The sequence below is a fragment of the Panthera onca genome, chromosome X, assembly GCF_046562875.1.
Source record: "Panthera onca isolate mPanOnc1 chromosome X, mPanOnc1 haplotype 2, whole genome shotgun sequence".
NCBI classification, from domain to species: domain Eukaryota; kingdom Metazoa; phylum Chordata; class Mammalia; order Carnivora; family Felidae; genus Panthera; species Panthera onca.
The window spans coordinates 129017032-129033108 of NC_138357.1; the positions used below are offsets into that span (position 1 = coordinate 129017032).

General features: G+C 54.4%; 1 protein-coding gene across 1 annotated transcript in view; it reads left to right on the forward strand.

The window, feature by feature from the left end:
- LOC145714329 (S-geranylgeranyl-glutathione receptor P2RY8-like) overlaps positions 1 to 16077 on the forward strand; it is a 40001-nt gene that overhangs the window by 3611 nt on the left and 20313 nt on the right. The window lies entirely within an intron of this gene.

The window sequence follows — 16077 nt, forward strand, 5'->3', positions numbered from 1 at the left end:
GGTGGATGGAAGGATGGATGGATGGATGGATGGATGGATGGATGGACGGATGGATGAATGGATGGATGGACAGATGGATGCGTGGATGGACGGACAGATGGATGTGTGGATGGGTGGATGGACAGAGAGATGGGTGGATGGACAGATGGACTGATAGATGGGTGGATAGGTGGATGGATGGATGGATGGATGGATGGACAGATGGATGCGTGGATGGATGGACAGATGGATGCGTGGATGGGTGGATGGACAGATGGACTGATAGATGGGTGGATAGGTGGATGGATGGATGGATGGATGGATGGATGGATGGACAGATGGATGCGTGGATGGGTGGATGGACAGATGGACTGATGGATAGGTGAACAGATGGATGGATGGGTGCATGGAAGGATGGATGGATGGATGGACAGATGGACTGATAGCTGGGTGAACAGGTGGATAGATGGATGGATGGATGGATGGATGGATGGATGTGTAGACAGGTGGATGGATGGGTGGATGGATGGATGGATGGATGGATGTGTAGACAGGTGGATGGATGGATGCATGGATGGGTGCATGGATGCAGGAATAGGTAGCTGGATCGGTGATGTATGTGTGGACCGATGAAGCAATCCCAGTACCTCTCTCAGCACCTGTCTCTTAGGGCAGCTGTAACACATGAGCAGAAACTGGTGTCAGGGATGTTGGCACCACCGAGGTGGTGGTTACGCAACACGGTGAATGCACTTGAAGCCACTGCAGTGCTGACTTTAACATGGTGCCTTGTGTGTCAGTATCAAAAAGACCGAGTGGAAGAAAATAGCCGTCGGATGCTGGTGCTCTTACTTCCTCATCCTGGGCTATAAACAGTGCCTACAGGACACACTGCCAGTGCCCTGGGTGGCACAGGTTCTGAGTCACGCTCACAGGAAGCCATGAAGGGGCGTTCCTGAAAACCCCAGCACAAGATGCCCATCCTAGGCCACAGCTGGCTGGTTTCCTTCCCCCCGAGCAAGGCTCCCTTCTAAATAAACACATTGGCCGCCATTTGTAAACAGGCGTGCACACAATGGAAACGCCGAGCGTCTGCACCTGGGGCGGTGTGCAGAATGTCCTCTGAGCTGTGGCCTTGATTCCCAGCTCATGCTGGCACCATGGTGACATTCGACACCGTGCATTCCACGCTGGCTACCCAGTGCTGATGTCAGGCTCCGTGCACAGCACTGTTGGTGAAAAAGGATGCTGGGGCGAGGAGATGGGGGACCAGAGGGATTATCCAGGGACCAGAGAAATGTTTAGGGACAAGGACATTTTGGGAACAGAGGGCTTATTGGAGACACATGCCGAGGATCGTGGCCCCGTCATCCACATTCAGGGATCTCACTGGGGTCACAGGGACCCGGTGAGTGCCCTTTCCCAAGAATGTCAACAGGCCACGTGTGCTCCGACAGAATGACCCAACTCACAGCATCTGACCTGTGTCCCAGCCCAACACAAGAATTCTCCTCAGATCCTCTTTCCTCCTGACACTAGTTTCCATTTCGCTCAGCACATCACACAACTTCCTTAGAGCTTTCTACTCATCCTGAGGCTCCGGGAGGCGTAACAGCAAGCCCAGGTCACATGCCCTGGGGCTTCCCATAGGGCACTTGGGGGCAGGGGCTGGGTGGCTCCTCAGCCCCCTGCCTGGTGCCACCCTCCACATGAGAAGTGATGTCGGCATGGCGTGGTCAGGGCTGTCCTTGTAGGTCCCGCCTCCCTGAAGGTCAGGCTTCAACACCCTCCAAGCACAACCCAGCCCCTGCCTAACACTGCCATTCTCACCTGTCCACAAGGTGAGCACCCCACACCCCACCCCATCTTCTGTGCACTCACCTAGCAGGAGGCCAGGGACCCCATGCCATCCCCTGGCTCTCTGACCACTTCTGCTGTGATACCTCATGCACCTGGGTGGGATGCCTGATGACAGGTCCTCATATGAACAGAGTAACTGCAGGACACAGCTCTTCTCTCCCAAGCGCGTAGCCCAGACCATTCGAAACACACTCAGACAGATACTTCTTCATAGTGGCATTACTCACAACACCAAGAAGTGGGGAAAACCCAAATACCTATCAATGGAAACATGGATAAACAGCATGGGAGGTTCATCCACACGATGGAATATGACTCCACCATGAAAAGGAAGGACATTCTGACACCTGCTACCCCATGGATGGACCTTGAAAAGATGATACTCAAGGAGAGAAGCCAGATGCACAAGGACACATCGTGTGGGATTCTATTTACAGGAACTAGAAGCTGAGGTCAGGGTGTGGCTGATTCTGTATCTGGTGGGAGTGTGCTTCCTAGTCCACAATGACCACCATGCTCCATGATGAGGAAAGGAGTAAAGACAATAAGTGTCCACAGAAAGCAGCTGCTGGTGGCCTGACGTGGCCAGACCTTACTGTCCAGGTGTTGGGTACACGGTGTAGAGTGCCCAGACATCTTGATTTGCCTGGGAAGCAGGAGGTCCTGACAGGCAGGACCTGGAGGTCTAAAATGGGGACAATCCCGGCAAAATGGGTGTAGTCAGTTGAATGGTGGACCCCTTACCCCCAAATATATGTCCATGCAATAATCCCCACAGAACCTGTGGACCTTATTTGGAAGTCCACGTCCTTGCACATGTGGTTAACTGAAGGATCTGAGATGAGGTCATCTTGGATGAGGTTGGGCCTTAAATCCAATGGCAGGTGTCCTTGTAAGAGACAGAAGAGGAGACTCAGAGGAGAACCCACGGGAAAATGGAGGCAAAGATGGGAGGTCTAGTACAGGATAAGGTTGGATAGATAGCTAGATAATAGATAGATGTACATGGATGGATGGATGGATAGATAGATAAATAGATACATACATACATACATACAAACATAGATAGATACATAGGATGGATGGATGGATGGAAGGATGGATGGATGGATGGATTACATAGGTAGGTAGATAGATATAGATCATATACATATACATATACATATACATAGTGGATGGATGGATGATGGATGTATGGATTAGGTGGGTAGATGGATGGATAGATAGATAGATACAGTGGGTGGATGGATGGATGGATGGATTAGGTAGGTAGAGATAGATAGATAGATAGATAGATAGATAGATGATAGATAGATGATAGATACAGTGGATGGATGGATGAAGTAGGTAGATAGATATAGATAGATGATAGATAGATAGATAGATAGATAGATGATAGATATAGTGGATGGATGGATGGATGGATGGATGGATGGATTAGGTAGGTATGTAGATAGATAGATAGATGATAGATATAGTGGATGGATGATAGATAGATAGATAGATAGATAGATAGATAGATGATAGATAGATGATAGATACAGTGGATGGATGGATGAAGTAGGTAGATAGATAGATATAGATAGATGATAGATAGATAGATAGATGATAGATATAGTGGATGGAAGGATGGAAGGATGGATGGATTAAGTAGGCATGTAGATAGATAGATAGATAGATAGATAGATAGATAGATAGATATAATGGATGGGTGAATGGATGGATAGATAGATAGATAGATAGATAGATAGATAGATAGATAGATAGATATAATGGATGGGTGAATGGATGGATGGATGGATAGATAGATAGGTAGGTAGATAGATAGATAGATAGATAGATAGATAGATAGATGATAGATATAGTGGATGGATGGATGGATTAGGTAGGTAGGTAGATAGATAGATGATAGATATAGTGGATGGATGATAGATAGATAAATAGATGATAGGTAGATAGATAGAGAGACAGAGAGGATAGATCAGTTGTTTTTCATGCTAGGTCCTGGGCACTGCTGACATGTGCAGCTGGATGGCTTTATGAAGCTGGGCGTCCTGTGCACTGAGGGTGATGAGTGTGACCAGGAAAAAGAGCCCTATACATTGCAGAGTGTCACCTGGGGACCCAGTCACCTCCGGCAGAAGGCCCTTGGCCAACACCGAGCCTGGTTGAGCGGGAGCATTCATACCACATCTCATCGTCGCGGTCCACAGTGTTGAGACACGCTGGGGCTCTCCTTGGGGTTTCAGGGAACACCCAACCATATTGACTACAAAAATCCACATATGCTGCAGTGAATCCCGTGTATTAACACCGAGGCTAGCCCAGGGGGTTCTTTCGCCAAGCCCCAGGGAGTCTGTCTGGGGCTCCATGATGTGGATAGATCAGACACAGCCTCCGATCTCATGTGAGGCCCAGGACGTGATATCGTCATTCCGAAGGGCCTTGACAGTCAGATCAGTGCTGTGCCTCCATCATAGGACACGCGGTAAATTAGGAAGTGTGATGCGTTACGAGCTCCGCGACGGTTTTCTGGTGTCAATGCTGCGTGGGGACCCAACGTTTTCACACAACCACCCGGTCCGTGAGCGGTGGGGGTTGATCTTCTGTGGCACTCAGGAGAGTCCTCCATGGGCTCCAACACATGCCCAGGGCCACCTGCAGGACAACTGAGCCCGTCTGCCTCCAGGGGGGGGGACGAGACGTCCTGGGGCCACACGCCTTCTGATTGAACCACCGAGGAAACCTTTCCCAGGACCGAGTTGCCCCTCTCCTCAGCCTTGTCCGGCGCCTGGGACCCCGAGTCTCCAACGCTTCTGACAAGATAACATCTCAAGGTCGACCCACATCCAATTCAAGTGGAGCTGCCCCGATTCATGCCGTGTGCTTTCAAATAACCTGATTCCACCTTCCGCGGAGAGTCTTGTCATTAAATATCCCTGGGCCCGTCTGGAGGGGAACGTGCCAGTTCCAACGCAAGATGACATGTGTCTTTGGAAAGCAGAGGTCTCAGAGGTCAGAGAGAGAAATGCATTCACTTTCTGCGCTGGGAAAAATTAGCAACAGCCCCCAGGGTCTTCCTTCTCTGAGGGTTTCTGTGTTGATCGAGGTTCTCAACAGAAGCAGACTGTGGTGGTTGCTTTTATGTGTGAAGTTGGCTGGGCCTCAGGTGGCCTGGATATTGGGGCCAACAGGACTCAGGGTGTGTCTGGGGGAGATAAGCATTGTATCGGTGGATTGACTAAAGCAGACGGCCTTCCCCAGGGTGGGTAGGGCTCGTGCAGTCCTGCGATCCTTTCACAGCCAGAGGACAACACAAGGTGGCTAACAGGAGACCCAGCTCCCTCTGCCTCACCGTCTCCAAGCTGAGACATCTGTCTTCCACTGTCCCCAGACTGGAACATACAGAGTCCGCTTTCCTGGGCCTCCAGTCTGCAGACAGGAGACCACGTGAGCCTCTGCAATCATGTGAGCCAATTCCTTTAATAAACTTCTTTATATGTGTGTGTAGATATCATACTGGTTCTCCTTCTCCTTCTCTTATATGAATGACAAGGATCATTCATATAAGAAACACAAGGATGGATGGATGTAGAGAAAGGAGGGAGGGAAGGGAGGGAGGGAGGAAGAGAGGGAGGGAGGGATAGAGAGAGAGACAGAGAGAGAGAGAAAAAGAAAGAAAGAAAGAAAGAAAGAAAGAAAGAAAGAAAGGAAGGGAGATGATTGATACATACATGATAAATAGGTAATAGAAAGATAGATGATGGATGGATGGATAGATAGATAAATAGAGGATAGTGGATGGATAGATAGATAAGAATGATGCATAGACGGATAGTAGATGGATGGATAGATAGATGGACAGATCTACATCTATCTATAGGAGAGACAAAGACAGATAAGGAGACAGAGATCTTTTTTACTTATTTATTTTGAGAGAGAGATTTATTTTAAGGAACTGACGGCTACAACCGTGGATACTGGCAAGTCTGAATTCTGCAGGGTCGACCAGCAGGCTGGGGCCCAGGGAAGCAATGATGCTGTATCTTGAGCGTGAACACCATCTGAAGGCAGAATTCCCACTTCCTCGCAGGAGGAGATCAGTCTGTTTCCCTTAGAGCCTTCAACTGATGGGACGAGGCCCACCACCTCACGGAGGGCCACCCGCTTTACTCAAAGTCCACCAATTTAAACGTTAATCCCATCTAAAAGAAATGCCTGCACAGGAACATGTAGGCTCGTGCTTGACCGCAGATCTTCATACTGGGGCGCAGCCAAGTGGACACATAAAACTCCACATCACCTGGCAGCAATGAAGAAGGGCTCTCTCAAGGGTGCTCTGGGATTTGGGGCAGGTGGCACGGCCACATTCATCCCATGGCTCTCTACCCTGGGATGAGGCTCGTCTTAGAGGGCACGAGGGCACATGGTTTGTTGTATTTTGGTTTTTGCAGAAGTCTTTGTGTGGACGTACATTCTCGTTTCTTTTCGCCCCCATTTTATTGAGATATACCTGATGTATAACTTTGTACGAGCCCCAGGGGGACAACATAATAATGCACCATGTGAAATGTGCCAACGGGTTTTTATTCTTAAGTTTCGGAAGGGATAAGAAAGAACACTCGAGACCTTTGACCCTGGGAACCAAAGAATGAAAACCACTTTCCTGGCGAACCGATCCTCTTGTGTTTTCTTAATCTAACTGGTCGTCCTCTGAGTTTCATCACCAGAAACCAAAGTGATATCTCTCGTCCACAGAGATACGTCACATGTATCAGGACGGGGTGGCTCGGTCTTTCATTCGCCTCCTCTGGTGTACACCTTGTGAAATCCAGCAAGTGGATGGGATATGAGGACACAACACCCCCAAAATGAGACGCCTACTGTGGGGTCCTTGTGTTCACGGCAAGATACAGATCTGCTTCTCGTGATCTTAATCAATTTTGCAACAGTGAGCCCACTGGCCTCCACACCACCCAGGAAACCCAGCTCTTTTCCTGCCTCCCAGGGGCCCTGCAGTTCATAGTGGGGGGCAGGGCATAGGATTCTGTATGTGCAACAGCACGCCCGCCCTCCCTCCCCAGCTACCAGCCTAGAACACAGATAAAGGGTGTGTGTGCATCGGGAAGTCGTATGTAACTCATAAGAAGGAAGCCAACAGAAAAATGAGGGGCCTACTTAGAGGGGTACCAGAGTGACGTGTGAATGCAGAAACATCACCCATTTAGGCATGGGACTGTGTCATTATGGGCTGAACTGCGTCGAAAATTCAGCTCTCAAAGTCCTCACCCCAAGACCTCAGAATGTGACCCTACTTGGAAATGGGGCTTTTGCAGATGTAATTCGGTAAGACAAAGTCATACTGGAGGGGGCTGGGTCCCCACTGCAATATGACCGGTATCCTCCTAAAAGGGAGAAATTTGGATACAGACACACACACCGAAGGAGGACCACAGGAGGACACAGGGAGTAGATGCTATCTACACACCCAGGAGAGAGGCCTCAAAAGGAACCAGCCTCTACCCCACCTGGATCTCAGACACCCGGCCTCCAGGACCAGGAGGCGTAAAAATCTGTTTATTATTCTGTGACAAAATAAATTACAGACTCAGGTACTCTGTTACAACAACCATAGGAAACCCATATGGTCGGGATGACTTCCTACACAGCGTTAGGACTCCAACCACTGTGGTTTTCTTTTCTGCTTCCTGCCCTGATCTGTTGTTTCTCGGAAATGGAAACCAGTTGCACCGAGAGCAACACCATGGCCTGTGGAGGATTCCTTGTCTCCCCCTGCAAGTCTTACTGGCCTCCGCACTTCAGTGTGATTTGCAGATGGCTTTCAGAGGGACTGATTGTGTCCACGACCACTCCAGCTCAAGACCTGCCTGGAACAGATGGACGGACACGCACTGCTCTGCAGAGTTCTCTCTCCCATCAAGTATCGAAGGGGGCACTCCACGGGTCAGAGGCCACGAGGAAGAAAATATGGACAGGACTCCCTCAGGCCACCCCGGATTTCCTTACCTAAATTCCAGACCCCACGGGCGTAAGGATCAGCTCTACATAGTCACCAAACACAACATCTTGTGGGTCTGCAGCCAACCTCACACGTTTCCAAGGATGGAATGCATTCCCAATGCCACTCTCTGACCTCAAGGGACTTGAGCTGGAAACAAGTACCGAACAGCCGACCAGATTTTCTTCCACGGCTGCACCCTTCCACATAACCCACGGGCCAAAGAAGGAATTGTGACGAGAACAGAAAAGATTTTGAAGGAATGATGTCATCCGCAGACACAGCCCCACAGAGGCCCATGATGTCCTAATCCTCGTGAGATAGGCAGAATGCACAGAGCCCGATGTGGGGCTTGAACCCGCAAACCGCAAGATCAAGACCTGAGCTGAAGTCAGACACTTAACAGGCTGAGCCAAGCAGGTGCCCCAATACTTTGGCATTTAGCCGGAGAAACAGATTTCGGACTTCTGGCCGCTAGAACAGCGAGAAAGCAGATGTCTGCTGTCTAAAGCTTGTGGTGCTTTGTTACAGCAGCCTTGGGAGGCTCATACAAACAATAATGAAGACACAACGTATCAAAACACCTGAGATGGAACCAAAGCAGTAAACACAGGCAAATTCATAGCCTTGAATGCATTCCTGAGACATAAACACAGGCAAATTCATAGCCTTGAATGCATCCCTTAGACAAGAAGAAATGCTGTATGTCCAAGGCCCAAGATTCCTTCTTCAGTATTTAGAAAGAGCTAGCACAAACCAAAATAAGGTGGAAAGAATACAATTATGAAAGCAAGAGATTGATAGAATGGGGGGGAAATGTACAGGAGAGGAAGAAAAAAATGTGGACAGGTTATCCTTATGCAAAAAATGTGGACAGGTTATCCTTATGCTTGAGAGGTCCAGCGTTTAGATATGACTAGCGTCTACACCATGGAGTTGTTTCACAGGTTGAATGTGATTACACGTGTTTAAGGTTGGCTGACAGGAAATGCCTGATAAACACCCACTAATTACAATCAGGCATTCCAAAGCAAGTGACACCTTATTTCTGTTTTGTGTAACACCCTCTGTGTTACATTTCACATCACTGTGAAAGGATGGAGGCTGGGCACATCCCCTGTAAGATGCTTTCCCATTTCCCCAGCAGATACTGTTTTTCCAGGATGGATGTGAATGTTGGCTTCTCCAGCTAGGTGCAGAGACTTGGAACCTCTGAGCATTCCACCTCCTGTCACCCACATCCCCTTCTGAAAAATGCAGAAACACCACGCTCCCACACAAAGCTAACATTTTGACATGTATTTCCAATCGCCCCAAAACAAAGCAGTTTCCCCGAGAACTGCTTTGCACACCGCCCCCTTTGCCTCAAGTCCTACGTGATCCCCCCCCCTCTCTGTGCATGAAGATTTAGGGCACCAGGGGTCTCTAAACTGAGATGCCCAGGGCACCAGGGACCACCTGGGGGTCCCTGTACACACTTAGTTTTTAAACAACCAAGTTGTGGGGCACCTGAGTGATTCAGATGGTTGAGCGTCTGACGTCAGCTCAAGTCATGATCTCACGGTTCGTGAGTTCGAGTCCCGCGTTGGGCTCTTTGCTGACAGCTCAGAGCCTGGAGCCTGCTTCACATTCTGTGTCTCCCTCTCTCTCCCTCTGCCCGTCCACAGCTTGCTCTCTCTCTCTTTCTCTCTCTCTCTCAAAAATAAATAGAAACATTAAAAAATTAAAAACAACAACAACAACCAACTCATGACAAAAGACATAAAGTTGCTCCTTTTCTAATCAACATTCAGCTCCAATGCAAGTTCAAATACAAGCTCGAGAAAGTTCTAGAATTCTTGGCGTGCAAGAGAAAAGTAGGTCCTCCTCCAGGATAAATCCTACCATGGTGCAAATAGACCCCAGCAGGTCCAAAGGAGATGCCCACCCTCTTAATATTCAGCCCCACGTATCCCAAACCTGGAGGGTCCCATGCTGCCTCCTGGAGGCACCGGTGTTCATGGCTGGGAAAGTGACTCAGAAAGCAGGGGAAGCCCCACGTTCACCAGGGCAGATGCACTACTGACGTTTTCAGTTTATCCCCCTTCCCTCTTCCATCCCCAAAGAAGGAAGAGAAGTCAGAGGGACACATCGCTACTTTCCAACATGGTGGGATCCTTTCTCACTATGTGCAAGATACACAGTGGGGATTCCCATGGGTGACACTTGTGCACAGTTTCGTCCTGCTCTGGTCCGCGTTACTCCGTGAGTGAGCAACCCCTTATTGGAACCAATCGTGCTCCAGTGACCTTGACTCCTCCTGTGTGACCTTGTAAGATGCCTGGTCGAGTCAATGCCTGTCGAAAGCAAAAATAGCACGGTGGACGCATCTGTCGCTTTACGGATATTCCCTTTTATTCAACGCGTGGGAAGGTCTCCACCAGAGTTCACCCCATTCGGGAAGTCGCGCCCGATACATTTCTTTACCGTCATGTTTAATAACTGTATCGAAGCCTCTGATATATTTATGTCACTTGCATCAATTTGACCGCACTGACCACAGACTCAGAAGAAGCTTTTTAGCACAGAGGGTCCGGCGGACAGGAAGTGAAACATGTTTCCATTTCAACCCGCGTACCTATCTTTGTCGTCCTGACTTGGATGGGGTCATAGAGCAAAGACTTTCAAACCCGGGTCTATAAGACTCTAGGCTCAGAGTCTGCAAAAGCACTGATAACAGAGTGGCAGTTTGAGGAGAGAGGGGAAAACAAAATAATGTAACATTGCACGATCTTTAACAAGAGTTCCTTCGCGGGTTGGTTAAATGCATGACATGGTACATGAAGGGGACACCGTTCGTGTGCCTTCGAAGGGGTCACCTGGCATTTGCATTTCTAAACAGTAATGTCCACGGTGTGTCCGACATTGTTTGCGTCTTTCAAATGTAAGATATTAGCTACAGTAGTAAATTCTTTTAGAGTCCACTTTAGAGAGGGTCATGTGTGATAGCATTGGGGGAGGGGTCTGTAACCCAGGCAGGGCAGGGCCGCTGAGATCCAGGCAGGGCAGGGCCCCTGAGATCCAGGAGGGGCAGGACTGCTGAGATCCAGGCAGGGCAGGGCCACTGAGATCCAGGAGGGGCAGGGCCCCTGAGATGCAGGAGGGACAGGGCTGCTGAGATCCAGGAGGGGAAGGGCCACTGAGATCCAGGTAGGGCAGGGCCACTGAGATCCAGGCAGGGCAGGGACACTGAGATCCAGGCAGGGCAGGGCTGCTGACATCCAGGAAGGGCAGGACCACTGAGACCCAGGAGGGTCAGGACCACTGAGATCCACCCAGGGAAGGGTCGCTGAGATCCAGGCAGGGCAGGGCCGCTGAGATCCAGGAGGGGCAGGGCTGCTGAGATCCAGGGGGGGCAGGGCCGCTGAGATCCAGGCAGGGAAGAGCCACTGAGATCCAGGCAGGGAAGGGCCACTGAGATCCAGGCAGGGAAGGGCCACTGAGATCCAGGCAGGGCAGGGCCGCTGAGATCCAGGCAGGGCAGGACCACTGAGGTCCAGGCAGGGCAGGGCCACTGAGATCCAGGAGGGGCAGGGCCACTGAGATCCAGGTGGGGCAGGGCCCCTGAGATCCAGGCAGGGCAGGGCCGCTGAGATCCAGGCAGGGCAGGGCCACTGAGATCCAGGCACGGCAGGGCCGCTGAGATCCAGGAAGGGCTGCTGAGATCCATGCAGGGCATTACCCCTGAGATCCAGGCAGGGCAGGACCACTGAGATCAAGGAGGGAAAGGACCACTGAGATCCCGTGGGGGCAGGGCCGCTGAGATCCAGGCAGGGCAGGACCCCTGAGACCCAGGAGGGGCAGGGCTGCTGCGACCCAGGCAGGGGAGGGTCGTGCTCCCTCCAGAGACTCCAGGGGAGGCTCCTTCCTGCCTCTTCCAGCTTCTGGGGCTCCAGGCGCCCCTGGGCTCGTGGCCACGTCCCTCCCGTCTCTGCCTCCCCCTTCACGCGGCTTCTCCTCTGTGTCTCTGTCTCCTATTGTGTCTGTTACAAGGACCCCTGTCATCGGATTCAGGGCCCCCCTCCTCCAGGATGAGCTCACCTCAGATCCTTCCCTTACCCACATCTGCAAAGACCCAGTTCCCAAAGAAAGCATCCTTCTCAGGTGCCGGGGGTGACGATGTGCACCGATCCTTTTGGGGTCACGTTTCCACCCCCAACCCCGTTGGAGGCCACGAATCAGGGCTCGGTGGATGGGGTGTTGAGCGTGGCCCCATTCCCGTAGGGCCAGGTGGGGAGAGGGCGCGTGTGGGGGAAACAGGCCGGGCCCCCGAAGGTGCGGAGAAAGAGGAACCAGTCCCCGCGGGGGCCAGTCCCTGTCTGATTGTCACCCACAGCAGCACCACGTTAGGAGTGGGGGAGGGCGGGAGGCACAGCAGCCGAGAACAAGGGTGATAAGTCTGTTCTCAGCAGTCTACACTCGCTGACTTCCCTCCACCCACAGCAAGCCTGGAAATGGCTGCGGGTCCAAAGGTAGAAGTCTGAGCCCAACAGACACGGGGGCCTGCGAGGGTCCGCGGGGTCCGTCCCGGGGTCCCTGCAAATGTGTCCCCGGTCTGACATTTCCTCCTGCAGTCCGGTCCCGGGAATCACCCCAGCCCCTGCGGCCGCTTAAAAGGCCAGGGTTGAAATTCCCCACGTCCCTCAGGACAGAACTGAGATGTTGTCTCACCGCCACGCTGGGCAGGCTTCACTTCCCTCCTGCTGGGTGTCGTGTCCCCCACACCCCACCCCCGGCGGGCGACCGGCTGGGCTCAGCTCCGGGCCCCTCCCGGGTTGGCCCTGAGATTCCCTTCTCCCGGGAAGCCCCTGGGGGCCCACTCCCTGGGCAGGCTGCTGGCCGCCCAGACTGCCCCGACTCGGAGCGGGGGGGCGTGTGGAGCAAAGGGGCACCCAGGCCGAGGGTGCCCTGGGTGCCCGGGGGTTCCCTGACCCGTTCTGCCGATGGCACAGGGGCCCCCGTGCCCCCTCGGAGTCTGGTGGTCTCGGGGAGTCCAACTTGCTTCCGAACTTTAAAAAGCACCTGTAAATGGCCCTCAGGCCCTTTCCCTCCTGCCTGGGACCGGCATCACGTGGGGCCGTGGGCCTCCCCGGGATTCGCGTCCACCTGTAGGGCCACGCTGGGCAGAGGAGACCCACTCGGGCGTGCACAGCGTCCTGTCTTCAGCCTGTCCGCAGCCACCCCAAACGCGACCTCGCGATGCACACGCAGAGTCCCCTGTGCCCCCGCGGCCCGGGGCGGCGAGCGGCAGCTTTACTGTGCTATGTGGCTTTCATTTTTTGTGGGGAGGACGGTTCCCACGCGACCTGCCTTCTGAGCACATTCGGACGGGCACGATCATGTCCCGCCGTCTGTAAGCACGAGGCCGCACGGCCGATCTCGAGGACCGTTTCCTCCCGCGAACCTGGAGCCCCGACCCCGTCAAGCACCCCCTTGCCTTTCCGTGTCTCCCTGCCCCTGGCGCCCTGCACCTCAGCACGTGAGGGCCGGGGGACCGCCTCTGCGTGGAACCGCCACGGGATTTCCCCTCCCGCGTCTGGCTCGCGTCGCTGAGCGCTGTTCCCGAGTCCATCGGTGTCACAGCAGGTGCACAGCGTCCCTCCTGCTCGAGGCGGACTGCCAGTGCCCGGTGGGCGTGGACCACGGGGTGTACGTCACGTGCTCACACGACCGAAGTCGCAGCTTCCCTGTGATGCAGCAATCCCAGTCGGGACCCCAGAGCACCAAGCCAAGACCTCGGACAGCGGCCACACCTGCGTGTTCCCGACTCCGTTAGTCCCGGCGGCCGAGACGTGAGAACATCCCACGTGTCCGCCGAGGATGGGCCGACGTGCAAATTCTCCGTGGTGGGAGTGAGGTCCGGGCAGCTAAGCTTGACCGCCCCACCCTGGCTGGTCCTGGGCTCTTTGCACAGGACCGGGAGCCCCATCTCAGGCCCTACAAACCGTAGGGGATGCAGACACGCTCAACCCCGATCCCGAGGCCGTGGGGATGGGTCACGGGCTCCCCTCTCTGGCCCCAGGCTTTCCAGAGCTCTGTCCCCTTCCTGCTCCCCACTGTGACCCCAAGACGCCCACCCCGTGCATCACCTCTGGTCCCTACTGCTGGTCCCCTGGGCTGAGATCCAGTCGGGGCTGAGACTGGGGGTCTGAGATCCAGGCAGGGCCGAGGCCAAGAGTCTGAGATCCAGGTAGGGCTGAGGCTGTGAGCCTGAGGTCCAGGAGGGGCTGAGTTTGGGGGTCTGGGATCCATGCAGGGCTGAGCCTGGGAGTCTGCCGTCCACGCAGGGCTGAGGCCTAGAACCTGAAATCCAGGCAGGGCCGAGGCTGAGAGTCTGAGGTCCACGAGGGGCTGAGTTTGGGGGTCTGAGATCCATGCAGGGCTGAGCCTGGGAGTCTGAGGTCCATGCAGGGCTGAGGCCTAGAAAGTGAGATCCAGGCAGGGCTGAGGCCTAGAATCTGAGATCCAGGCAGGGCTGAGGCTGGGAGGCTGAGATCCGGGAGGGGCTGAGGCTGGGCATCTGAGGTCCAGGAGAGGCTGAGTCTGGGAATCTGATGTCCAGGAGGGGCTGAGTTTGGGGGTCTGAGGTCCAGGCAGGGCTGAGGCTGGGAGGCTGAGATCCAGGAGAGGCTGAGGCTGGGTGTCTGAGTTGCAGGCAGGGCCGAGGCTGGGGTTCTGAGGTCCAGGCAGGGCCAAGGCTGGGGTTCTGAGATCCAGCCAGGGCTGCAGGTTGGGAGTCTGAGATCCAGGTGTGGCCGAGGCTGGGAGGCTGAGATCCAGTCGGGGCTGAGGCTGGGGGTCTGAGATCCAGTCAGGGCTGAGGCTGGGAGTCTGAGGTCCAGGAGGGGCTGAGTTTGGGGGTCTGAGATCCAGGCAGGGCTGAGCCTGGGAGTCTGAGGTCCACGCAGGGCTGAGGCCTAGAACCTGAGATCCAGGCAGGGTTGAGGCTGGGAGGCTGAGATCCAGGCAGGGCTGAGGCTGGGAGTATGAGATCCAGGTAGGGCCGAGGCTGGGAACCTGAGGTCCTGGAGGGGCTGAGTTTGGGGGTCTGAGATCCAGGCAGGGCCGAGGCAGGGAGGATGAGATTCAGGCAGGGCTGAGGCTGGGGGTCTGAGATCCAGGCAGGGCTGAGGCCTAGAACCTGAGATCCAGGCAGGGCTGAGGCTGGGATGCTGAGATCCAGGCAGGGCCGAGGCTGGGAGACTGAGATCCAGGCAGGGCCGAGGCTCGGAGTCTGAGATCCAGGAGGGGCTGAGGCTGGGGGTCTGAGATCCAGGCAGGGCTGAGGCTGGGAGTGTGAGATCCAGGCAGGGCCGAGGCTGGGAGACTGAGATCCAGGCAGGGCTCAGGCTGGGAGTCGGAGATCCAGGCAGGGCTGAGGCCTAGAAACTGAGATCCAGGCAGGGCCGAGGCTGGGGGTCTGAGATCCAGGCAGGGCTGAGGCCTAGAACCTGAGATCCAGGCAGGGCTGAGGCTGGGATGCTGAGATCCAGGCAGGGCCGAGGCTGGGAGACTGAGATCCAGGCAGGGCCGAGGCTCGGAGTCTGAGATCCAGGAGGGGCTGAGGCTGGGGGGTCTGAGGTCCAGGAGGGTCTGAGTTTGGGAATCTGATGTCCAGGAGGGGCTGAGTTTGGAGGTCTGAGGTTCAGGCAGGGCTGAGGCCTGGAACCTGAGATCCAGGCAGGGCTGAGGCTGGGGGTCTGAGATCCAGGCAGGGCTGAGGCTGGGAGTGTGAGATCCAGGCAGGGCTGAAGCTGGGTGTCTGAGGTCCAGGCAGGGCCGAGGCGGGATGGCTGAGATTCAGGCAGGGCTGAGGCTGGGGGTCTGAGATCCAGGTGGGGCTGATGCTGGGGGTCTGAGGTCCAGGAGGGCCTAAGTCTGGGAATCTGACGTCCAGGTGGGGCTGAGTTTGGGGGTCTGAGAACCAGGCAGGGTTGAGGCATGGAGTGTGAGATCCAGGCAGGGCTGAGGCTCGGAGTCTGAGATCCAGGAGGGGCTGAGGCTGGGAGTCTGAGGTCCAGGAGGGGCTGAGGCTGGGAGTCTGAGGTCCAGGAGGGTCTCAATGTGGGAGTCTGACGTCCAGGAGGGGCTGAGTTGGGGGTCTGAGGTTCAGGCAGGGCTGAGGCCTAGAACCTGAGATCCAGGCAGGGCTGAGGCTTGGGGTCCGACATCCAGGCAGG